This window comes from Amblyomma maculatum, chromosome 6, assembly GCF_055883805.1.
Source record: "Amblyomma maculatum isolate TAMU_Amacu chromosome 6, ASM5588380v1, whole genome shotgun sequence".
Classification (NCBI taxonomy): Eukaryota; Metazoa; Arthropoda; class Arachnida; order Ixodida; family Ixodidae; genus Amblyomma; species Amblyomma maculatum.
The window spans coordinates 166,888,127-166,900,241 of NC_139349.1; positions in this window are offsets into that span (position 1 = coordinate 166,888,127).

A 12,115-nucleotide genomic window follows, 5' to 3' on the forward strand; every position below is an offset into this window, starting at 1 on the left:
ATACCCGTAGTACTGGATGGTCGCCATGTTCGAGCTCTGTTGGATACTGGCGCTGATTATTCTATTTTGAGCAGCCAGTTTGCCGCAGTTCTCAAGAAGGTTTTGACTCCGTGGGCTGGCACAAACGTTCGCACCGCGGGTGGTCATCTGATTACCCCTCTGGGCATGTCCACGGCCAGAGTTCAAATTCAAGAATCAACATTTGTGGTAAGCTGCCTTGTTCTGAAAAGCTGTTCGCGTGACCTGATTCTCGGCGTAGATTTTCTTCGTGAATATGGCGCAATTATTGACCTCCGGAATTCTAAGGTCTCGTTTTCTACTGAGAAAGCAGTGGCCCTCAGCGGTGCAAAGCGACCACTCAATGTGCTTCGAGTTTATGAGGACAGTGTCACTCTGCCACCCCGAACCAGCACCTTCGTTAATGTCAAATGCAATGCCCTTAACGATGGTGACGCAATAGCCGAAACTAACGTATCGTTACTGTTGACACAAGGAGTCTGCGTGGCCCGCAGTTTGATACATCTTCACCGTGGTCAGTCCAAGGTACTTGTTACAAATTTTTCGCACGAGTATCGGCACCTTTTTCGTGACACTTCCGTAGCTTTCGCCGAACGCATCTCTGATGTCTCCGAGCGCCCCCTGGCAATATCATTTAATAGCTTATGTTGAGAGGGCTAATTGTAGGTCTTAATTATGGTTTGTTAGCTATTTGGGAAATACATTGTGCTTGTACATCATCAAGTTATATATCATTAGATAACTTATGCCATGTATATTTGTACTGAAATATATGCTTTCTATTAACATGCAGTACAGGTAATTGGTTTAATGATAAGAATAAAAATTGAAAATCCTGCTGTATATATCAAATCATACATCTTTGGATAGCTTATATCAAATTCAAATGCACTACATTAATTGCCAGTCTTAAATAGGAATCAATTAGCAAAGTGATGCAATTAACAATTCAACTTTAGCCTCTCAAGTCACATACCATATAAAATTTCTCGAGAAGTACATAATCCAAAATCAAACAATAAACTGGGCAAAACATGTACAAGTAAAATTTAGCATGTTCAACTTGATCAGGTAAAGAAGCAACAAAGGTCACAAAGTACTACTTAAAGCTATATATGGATTCACCACAATAAGCTTGGAGACCTAATTACAGCCACCTAGTAGTGTTTTTCCCATGTTCATTGCAATATACATATTTTAACCTTGCGAGATGGAATACATGTGCATGGCAAGAGCTCTCATGTACCACACACACACACACCTATAAAGATTGACCCACACATTTTAACATTTGAACTGATAGTTCTCAACTGCATGCATATAATGAAATGTGCTGTTTTCGGGCAACCTTCCGTGTGTGCAAGGCAAATGAAATTACGGGTATTTAAAGCTGCTTAATTCAGTATTTATGACAAAGAGATTTTTTAGGTCGATCATTAGGACATACAACAATCATCATTAATGTTTCAATGACCAATAAGACATATGTATATCCTTTTTCTGCTTTAAGTTGCACCCCTCCAGAAAGAGTGCATTGAAGTACTGATAGACCCTTTTAAGGGGTGTAAGCAAGCAGCATTGTACCCATAAAAGGTTGCATCTATATGTCAAAACACACATATAGATGATGCGAGTTAGACACAGAAATGTACTTTATGGATATGCAATTCATAGGCAGTGCAGAACAGACCAGTTTGTTGTACAACTCAATTTGTAGTACAACAGAGTTGCGCTCTGTTGAAGTGTGGTTCGTTGTACAACAGACCAGTCTGTAGTACAACACAGCAGTAATTAGTACAACAGAGCAGTCTTGTGTTGTACAACAAAGAGCTCTGTTGTACAACATACTTTCCTGTAGTACAACTGGACCGTGTTGTGTTGTACAGCAGAAGTTTGTGTCGCACAACACAAAATTATGTCGTAAAACAGAAATTTCTGTTGTACAACAGAAAATTCCTGTAGTATTTTTCGACTGGGTTGTCATCCTTCTGTACGCGCAGCGGAATCCTCTACAAGAAAAGCGCTGGCAAAAGTGACCGAGCCTGTCTTCTGAACATCACTGCATATCTCCGCGACGAAATCCTTCATGCTTGCCATTATGAAGCCACCGCTGGACACTTGGGCTGTGCACGTACTCTTACTAGAGTGCGCAAGGCATATCACTGGCCCAAACTTGCTGCCATGGTTCATCGATATGTGAGAGGCTGCCGCGAGTGCCAGCGACGCAAGACACCACCATGGAAGCCTGCGGGTTTCCTGGAGCCTATTCCCCCACCGCTAGTACCATTCGACCAAACTGGTATGGACTTCATCAACTGTTTTCCTCTATTGTCAGCTTTCAATAAGTGGATTATCGTGGTTACAGATTATCTTTCACGTTACGTGGAAACTATGGCGGGGCACGTGTAACGTCCTCCGAAGTGGCACAATGTTTCATGACGCAAATTGTCCTCCGCCATGGCGCCCCTTCATATGTCATCAATGATCGTGGCAAAGCTTTACATACAGCGCTTCTTCTTGAAGAATTTTTCCAACTATGCCAGGCACATTACCGAAAGACAGCTGCCTACCATTCCCCGTCTAGTAGCCTTATCGAGTGACTAAACAAAACAATAGCGGATATGTTCACCATGTACGTGGTAGTGCGGTATAAAACATGGGACGAGACGGGACGGTATAAAACATGGGCCTTATGTCACATTTCCATACAACACGGTCGTTCAAGGCACAACTCGATTTACTCCGTTTCGCTTAGCATACGGACGCGATGCTCGACGCTATATGCTGCCGTACGCTGCATACGACGCAAAAGAATTCGCCAACTACGCTGAGGAAGCTTGCCAACTCGCCTGCACTCACATTACAAAATAGCAAGTAACAGATGCACGCCGATATACCGACCGACATCGCTACGTCTTGTTCCAGCCTGGTGACTAAGTCTGGGTGTGGACATCTGTCCGGCGTCCAGGACTGTCAAAAAAACTTCTCAATCGTTACTTTAGATCCTACAGAGTGTTCCGTCGCCTATTAGATGTTACTTACAAGGTTATTCCAGACGGAATTGTTCCATGTTTTAGACGTCAGTGCTCGTCTGACGTAGTGCATTTACTTGTCACGAAGCCGTATTTCACCCGCTGAAAGCCGTACTTACCATCCGGAGCAGTTATTTCTGTGAGCGTGCGTTTTTATTACAGAGGAGGAATAATGCCATCTGTGAGTTTGCGGTAGCGCATGAGAGGCGAAGTTGAAGACTCTCGTGCGCTTCTTCTAGCTAGGACTGTTGGCTCTTGACTGTGTGTCTCTGCCCTGTTACAGTTTTCCGTAAATCACTGTCTTCGTGACAATATTACAATAGAATATTGAACTAGCTGGTCGGCAGACATGGTGAAACATGCAGCTGAACAGGCGACAATGCACAGAAGAGAGACGCACACTCACATAGCCAAATACCTCCTAGCCAACAAGGCGGAGCTAAGTTAGCAGTGTGGCTTGCTCTTGCATAGGCATTGTAATAAAAAACCTGTGGCGGACCAGAAGAGGACTCAGAAAAGAACACCAACAACACTAACGCTAGTTCTAACAATTATCATTTTTCACAAGCCGTACATATATAGCCATCTACGAGACACTGATATGCTATCACGTATCCGATCAGGTTTCTTAAGAACGTCAGTGTTTTATTTATGACGAAGAGAAAATGCTGACAAATGTACGCCTTAGCCCTGATATGCCAGTCTTCTCAGCTTCATTTATTGTAACGCCCACAGCCCCGTTCGGGTATACAGGGGTGCAGAGGGGGAGGGCTCCAAAAAATATAAAAGTCGCAGTTCTTAATGCAATAATAATACATGGTGCTGTCATCTGCAGGAGGAACAAATCTTCGGGAACATTTTATCATCAATACATTGCGATGGCGTTTTTCCAGCATGAAAAGGGAATTAACTTGTGTAGGGGATCAGCCACTTAGGTCGAACATGAAAGTGTGTCGCCACTATCTTTTGTGACCAGCGCTTGAAACAGGTTTAAGCTTCGAAACAGAATAGCAAACACTTCCAGATCCACCATACCTGCATATTTTGGCTTTAATGTGCGTCCGTATTAAACATGGCAGCACCTCAAAGAGAGAGACAGTTTCTCGTATGTTAACCCTGAGAGCGCACGACCCTATACATCCCGGCCTCGGCGGCAGCTTTTCGATGGAGGCGAAAAGCAAGGCGCCCGTGTGCTGTGCGATGTCAGTGCACGTTAAAGAACCCCAGGTGGTCGAAATTTCCGGAGTCCTCCACTACGGCGTCTCTCATAGCCTGAGTTGCTTTGGGACGTTAAACCCCACAAACCAACCAACCAACCAACACCTTATACCAGAAGGAATGTTTTCATCACATGTACTGCGGAGAAGCAAATGCCTGCAGTTAAGTGAAACCCGGATGGAAAAAAAATAAATCTTTGCAGACACTGGGAACACGTACATGCACATACATTGATATCAAAGTGAAGAAAGCTATCAAAACATTTGCTCGCGACCAACAAACAATGCTTGCAACGAATTGGCGTAAAGATAGAAAATAAAAGCGTAGGAGAGCCTTACAAACGCACACTGGAGTCAAACCCATTATTGAGATGCGCAGGCCAGGAAAAGTGAAGGAAACTGTTCGATTGCCTAAATGTTACTGAAAAAAGAACAAAGATTCAATTCTGCACGGGTACTCGCGCACGTTTTGGTCATAGTGTAGTTGCAAGGCACACAATGAGGTGTAAACAAAGCCGGAGATTGGCGGTGGGGGAATGGGGGGCAGAAGGTTAAAAGTTTGGCATTGATCAATATCATGAACGTGCTTTAAGGGGACCAGGTAGGCCCTAAGGTAAGGGGTTTTGATTTCCAGAAAAATAAAAAATTGATTTTCTTTTTAATTTTTCCTCCCCTGTTCCCTTAAACGAAATGTGACTGAGGCGTGCCAATGATTCTCCGCCTCGTGCGTGTTTAGAAAGTGTAGCATTAAATAAGAAAGGAAAAGCCATTACGAGACACTTTGGCGACTAAAGGGGTGAAGGGCAAAAGACTGAGTGCCGCATTCTGCTACGCATTTGTTGCGAATGTGGCGGTAAATGATGCTTCGAGTAAAGACGGTGGCTACTGTTTCCCATTCCTCCCTTCCGTTATGGCATGGTACATGTGTACGCGGAGAATGGTGAGCCCCGCCGGGGTGATGACAGATACTGCGCCGTCTCTATCCTGTAAATCAATTTCAAATGCCGCTGATGCCTGCTGTACTAACGCCTCCTAGACATCTGGGTCCGTTTGTTTGCTGTCTGGTGCGGCGTTCGAGAAAGCGGCTAGTAGAAGGGCGCTCGGACGCCTGGATCAGACGCCCGGTAGGGTAAGTTTGTATATGCATTAATCGCCTTGGGATGTCATGACCTGTCGTGACTGTACATCGCTCGTCCCTTGTCGAACAAAACCAGCGTTTCATTGAACGCAATAAATTTCACCGCCGTTCTATAATTCTACAGGAAAGGCGCAGTATCTGTCACTCGCGGAATCCTGCTACCGTTTTCACTTTAGACACGGGGAATTATGAAGAGAGCTTCATGATCCGGGGCGTGGCGCAGTGGTAACGCGCTGGGCTGGGCATCCAAGGGATGGCGGTTCATATTTTCCGTTGGGAGACGCGGTTTATAATTTATTTTGCAAGTATCAGAGCCGCCGCCATAGCGTGATACTTTTGATGACGACAACAATCAATCCCTAAGGGCTTTCGCCTTAATATTTGCTTCTTCACGTAGAATTTAAGGTTTGGTTTGAGGGGTAAATGTCCTAAAGCGACACAGGCTATGAGAGATGCCGTAGTTGAGGACTCCGGAAATTTTGACCTGCTAGGGTTCTCTAACGTGTACTGACAACGCACAGCACACGGGTGCTTTGCTTTTCGCCTCCACCGACAAGCGGGGTGGTGGTGGTGAACTCTTTTATTGCACCCGAAAACAGGGGACCAGTCAAAGGACCGGTTGCGCTGACTTAGAGGAGGTCGGCGTGGATCCTTTGGGATGCCGCGGCCTCCACCGCGCGCTGGATAAGCCAGCGTTGGTCTGCTGGCTCGGAAGTACACAGGAGAGACTCCCACGTCTCTGGGGTGTTTGAGTTGTCTGTGTTGTAATGTGCACAAGTCCACACCATGTGTATGAGTGTGGCCGGAGTTAAGCAGTGTTTACAAATGGGGGCTATCTGATCCGGAAAGATCCTGCTGTATAAGAGGGGGTGTGGGAAGCTGCCAGTTTGTAGTTAGCGCCATTGGACGGCCTCGCTTCTTGTTAGATCGCGGTGTGCGGGGGGATATGTGCAACTTTAGAGTCGGTAGTGCTGGAGTATGTCCGTGTAAGTGGTTATTAGAGAAGCGCGTGAGATATTAGTGTCAGCGGAATCAGGGTGGCTGATCATACTCTCGGCTCGGCAGCTGAGATCTCGAGCGACAGTGTGTGCCTGGGCGCTTCCGCTGAGCGACTCGTGGGCTGGAGCCCAAAGAAGTAAGCGAGATGTGGAAGAGGGTGCTGTAGAACGTAGAATGCGTAACGCCTGGCAAGAGATACGGCCGGCATGGTAATTGCGAATTGCCTGTTGAGAGTCACTGATGACGACTTTAGTAATAGGGTCGGCTAGCGCTAGCGCAATGGCAACCTCCTCAGCTGCGGTGACTGTTTCTGCACTGCGAATGTTGCAGGCTGTGTACCAGCTGCGGTGAGGGGCGAGAGCTACCGCCACCATCGCTGGCCTCGATGGATGGTAAGAGGCGTCCGTATACGTGACGTCCGGACATCCACTGAAGCGTTTCTCGAATTGACGAGCCCGGTCGGCCCGTCTCTCGGCGTGGTGTTCCGGGTGCATCCGTTTGGGAATGGGAGGAATGCGGAGATTTAGGCGATATTCCGGTGTATGTTCAACATAACTTGGGGCCGATCTCGACGGGGAGATCCCAACTTGCTGCAGTACCGCTCGGCCAGCGTGTGTGAGTGAGAGCCGCTCATACTGGGGGTTAAGGTTGCCTCGATCAGTTCGTTCACGGTATTGGAGATTCCGAGAGCCATGAGCTTATGAGTAGCTGTGGACATGGGAAGACCTAGGGCCGTCTTGTATGCTTTTTGAAGTGACGCCTCTAGCCGTTCGCTTTCGACACGAGTTCGTAAGTAGGGTCCAGCTATCTGTTTGTTGAGACTCAAGTACTTTGCCGAGTTCGCTGAACTCAGCAACTGCAGAGCAACTGCCACTGCGAACTCAGTAATTGCATTCTGCATACTGCAGAGGCAAAATCTACAATGGTGCGAACTTTTGATCTGTATAAAACTTCTCCGGTCACTTATGGAAACATTTCAGGTATTCGTGCGTTAGAAGTTGCAGGAACATGAGGGTGCGGCAATTATATACTCTAGAATGTACCGGCGCCCGCATAAAGGCTGGGTAAGATAGGCTTCTACGTATTTATACTTGGGAACTATACTTAAGAGTGTGCCGTTGATGATGTTTCGGAAATAAGCTTCATTCTAGGTTTAAGCCCATCCCCAAAAATATAAATTCCATTCAGGCGCGGTGGGAAAACACCCACTCGTGAATGGAATCTAGAGTTTTGTGAATTGCCAGAAAGACGTGATCATGGAAGATTATTCTGCATAATACGCAGTCGTCCTCCAGCCATCATGCACACAACGATACGTTCTCGTATGTATAATTTAAATATAATTTAAATTAGTCAGGTGATAGACTCATTCTTAAGAGATAAGTGATGGCACGCCATTTGTTATAACGAACTGTCATACCTGCGCCGGGGAGTGTGAAGTGCTTCAGGAGGTCGAAGATATATTCCAGTAACTAAGTCATATAGGAGATTCCTATGCTGCAGGCCGGCTGATAAGGGTGGAACTGGCCGTAATGTCGAGATGTTTCACTATGCACGTATATAGTAATATAATATGGTTTTTTATTTTACGCAAGAAAATATATAAATGATATAAGACGGTCATTTATTTGGCGCAGAGTCTGGCGAACCACTTTTACAAGCGGCACAACGAACGCAACGTTCAAATTATGAGGAAGGCAGAATTAAACACTTATCAAAGAGTGCTTTTAGGTAAGCGGATGCAGAACGACCACGATACATCAATAAGGCTTTTGTGATACTGTCACCACCAGGAGCGTTTGAAACATCAATGCACGGTGGAAACGCCCCCATTCAACGACAGTCGAACGCAGCATTTTTCATGGGTAGTACTTCTGCAATAGCCATCTTTGCAGCAGTATACGTCACCTGGAATTGGACCAGTGAATATAGATAGACAAAAAACACTTTACGTTTGATGCCGCATCTTCTCTCATAACATCATCAATTGTTCAAGCGATACATACTATCCGTTTTATGTCTTGCTGTGTTTTTCCAAATATTTTTCTTATTTTATTCCACGATGCAATTACTGTCTCGAAGAAAATGCAACTTGGCATTATACATTGCTTTCTTTAAGGGGCTGCTTCTAACTTTGCGTGTACTGAATGCTTCAGATCATGGATTATGCTTCAACATACTATGAATTTCCTGCTTCTTTTGTGTTCAGTTCAGTTCAGTCGTTCAGTCGTGTCCGACTCTTCGTGACCCTATGGAACATATCACGCCATGCTTTCCGGCCTCTCACTGTCTTCCTAACATCACATAACTTCATCTGCAGCGCCTCGAGGATGCCATCTAACCATCGCGTTCGCTGCCTACCCCTTCTCCGGTGACCCTCAACCTTTCCCAACATCAAATCTTTCTTCAGCGACTCCTCTCTTCTCATCAGATGACCAAAGTAGCTGAGCTTTAACTTTAGAATTTGACCCTTCAATGATCAGTAAGGGTTTATGGTCGACAATATCGATTGATTTGATCTTCTGGCCGTCGAAGAAACTCTCAAGAGTCTCCGTCAGCACCACAATTCGAACGCGTCAATTCTACGGCGGTCAGCCTTCTTCACAGTCCAACTCTCGCATCCATACATCACAACTGGAAAGATCATAGCACGAGTTATACGGATCTTGGTTGTCAGTGTAATGTCTCTGCTCTTTACTAGGCGGTCAAGGCTAGCCATGGCTCTCTTTCCCAGAAGCAGGCGTCTCCTAATCTCATGGCTGCAGTCTCCTTCCGGGTAATCTTGGAGCCCCAGAGGAGAAAATCTGTCACAGCTTCCACTTCTTGTCCCCTGATGTCCAGGACCTGATTGGGCAAGACGCCATGATCTTTGTCGTTTTAATGTTCAGTTTAAGCCCAAACTTCTCACTCTCTTCTTGTACGCGCATCAGAAGTCTCTTGACTTCCACTTCACTTTCTGCCATTAAAGTGGTATCATCCGCATATCTATGGTTGTTGATACGTTTCCCAGCAATCTTCACTCCAACTGAAGACTTGTCCATACCGGCCTTCCTCATGATGCACTCAGCATATAGGTTAAATAGGCAGGGCGACAGTATGCAGCCTTGTCTCACTCCTATCTCAATTGGAAACCAATCAGTAAGACCATGCCCAGTTCTGACTGTGGCCTCTTGCCCTTTATACAGGTTCCTGATGACACAGATGAGCTGAATTGGAACTCCCAACTCTTGAAGGGCTTGCCACAATCTGCTGTGATCTACGCAGTTAAACGCTTTCGCATAATCAATAAAGCAGAAGTAGATGGGTTTCTGGAACTCTCTTGCTTTTTCCATGATCCAGCGAAGTTTGGCAATCTGGTCTCTAGTTCCTCTGCCTTTGCTGAACCCAGCTTGCACGTCCCGAAGCTCCCAATCCAAATACTACTGCAGCCTACCCTATGTGTTAGCGTACGCAAATTCTTTGTGAGCCAATGGTTGATTTTATCCGCCTATTTTAAGGTCCGGAACGGGAGATATGAAGAAATCGCCATTTTCAGAGTGACAAAAAGAAACCTATGATAAAGCGCTGGCTATTATAATGCTGTCTTCAAGTTTTTTTTACGCGAGTTGCTTGAATCACGTACTGTCTACTAGATATGCAAGTAATACGTGCCGCTACACTTGCCATTAGCGGGGGAAATGAGAGCATTCAATTCGCAGTCATTAAAGGGGTCGTGAAACGTTTTTTGGAAATTTTGCACGGCTTGGTTAAATGGAACCCTTGTCCTGCATCATATAATATACCTCGATTCGTTTCACAGCCCGCTTTGATGTAATAGCGTCAAAAACAGAATTTCGGTTTCCTAGCGCGCGTCCTCCTCCACTCAACAGATACGTCATAGCGCTAAGCCAATGAGAAGCTCCCGTTGCCGGAGCCTGCTGAGCCAAAGTTGACCGATCTCGGTGTATTTTAGAAGTTCTAATTGTGCCCTACCCTACGGTCACACACGGTTTTTTAATATGGCCGGCGCCTAGGTTCCTCCGTGGGTTCCAGCGTCGCTGCTATAGTGAACTAGAATATAGTCGCTACTATAGTCGCTACATCGTGGGCTTTGAGCCTTACGCCGACGCAACGTTTCGGGTGCCAGGTCGGCGAAGATGGAGCCTGCGACCGGTGCAGTAACACTTGTGTCGAGAGGCCTAGGTAACCGCGGTACAACTCCGGTTTGCAAAAGACTCGACAGTCAGCCTCCCGATCCCAGCCGTTTCGGAACTACGCATTATTATGTATATCCGAGTCTTGCAGCCTAGCCTACGTTTGACCGTTGCGAGAGTGCGCAATCGCTAACCGAAGCTTTCGAACAGGTGCAGCTGTGGACGGTGCGTGCCGATGCCGACTGCTCTTGAGAGCATCTGGCGAGATCCCGGAGGCGACTACGTAGTTGAAGCAGCCGTCTGGGTGTTACAGATCACCTAAATTTACTCCAAATGCTTCTTGATCATGGACTGCTAGTCGAGAACACAAGGTAAAAACCTTGAGCGAAAGGCGACATAACTTGAACAAGCGGCAACCTGTTTTTCATTTTCTCAAGCAAGAAATGCTGTAATGAAATCTATTGCGTAAGGTAGTGTTAATAAAAGAAAGCTTCCCCTTTAACGTTACTTACTTGCGATCATCTACACTGTCCACAGTGTCGATATTGCGACACGTTAGCGCGAACACAACGTGGCTGGTTTTCATATTTTTCTTGTTTTCGTAGAAGGTGCGCATGAGCATGACGTTTCACCATGCAAATTACTGATTTGCTTAATTCCATGCACGAGTAAATAAGAAAACACGCATCATCTCATAGTGTGAACTTGCTAAATGAAAAGGGCATACAAGTAACGGCAAAAAAAAAAAAAACGCTGTCCGGACACATTTGCTTGTTTTATTAGCCAGGTATGACCTTCAGCAAGTGCAGCACTTCAGTACATGAATACATAAGGAATGCCACAAGAAATGCAGTAAATAGGTAAAAAGGCAATCTCATTTCGGAGGACTTTGTGCGAAGTGAAATTGCATGCATTGAAGTAGCCTTTCTCCTGCAGAAGCCGTGGGAACATGGCACTAAGAAACGACACAGAAGAGAAAAACACACAGAGCAGGACTCGCTTCTGCAGACGATCACTAACTAGCCCGACAACTCTTGTTATAGCCTGTCCCCACTTGCTGCCAGAACAATCATCATGCCGGCACATAGAGTTTTATTTGCTAGTTCTTTTTTACCCACTTGCATTAAATGAGTGTTGCATAGTGTGCAAATTTAATTAAAAAGATTATCTGACTTCACGGATACCATCATCAACACCACCACACAGTAAACCTCTCCAAAATGCTTTGACACTGACATCTTACATGTGCTGAAATGTGACAACAAAAAAAAAAGACTTTCTTCGAAAGGCCAGTACACCGAAACTTCAACAGCTTGAGTAAGTGTTGGAAATTTTAGAGTTAGCAAATGATGTTATAGAGTAGTTTTGCGGCACTTGCAGAAAGGTTTGCAAGTGGCGTGTTATGGGAAAACCACTGAGAGCCGTTGACATAAGTGGACTTGTCGTTTATGGCTCCTTCGAATAGAATGACTCCATGCACAGAGCTGCTTAACGGATAAGTCGCATACTTAACATCTTGGTGCTATGCGGATGATATCAGCGTGGACATTGACATCGGCCACAACACTAGTATAGAGG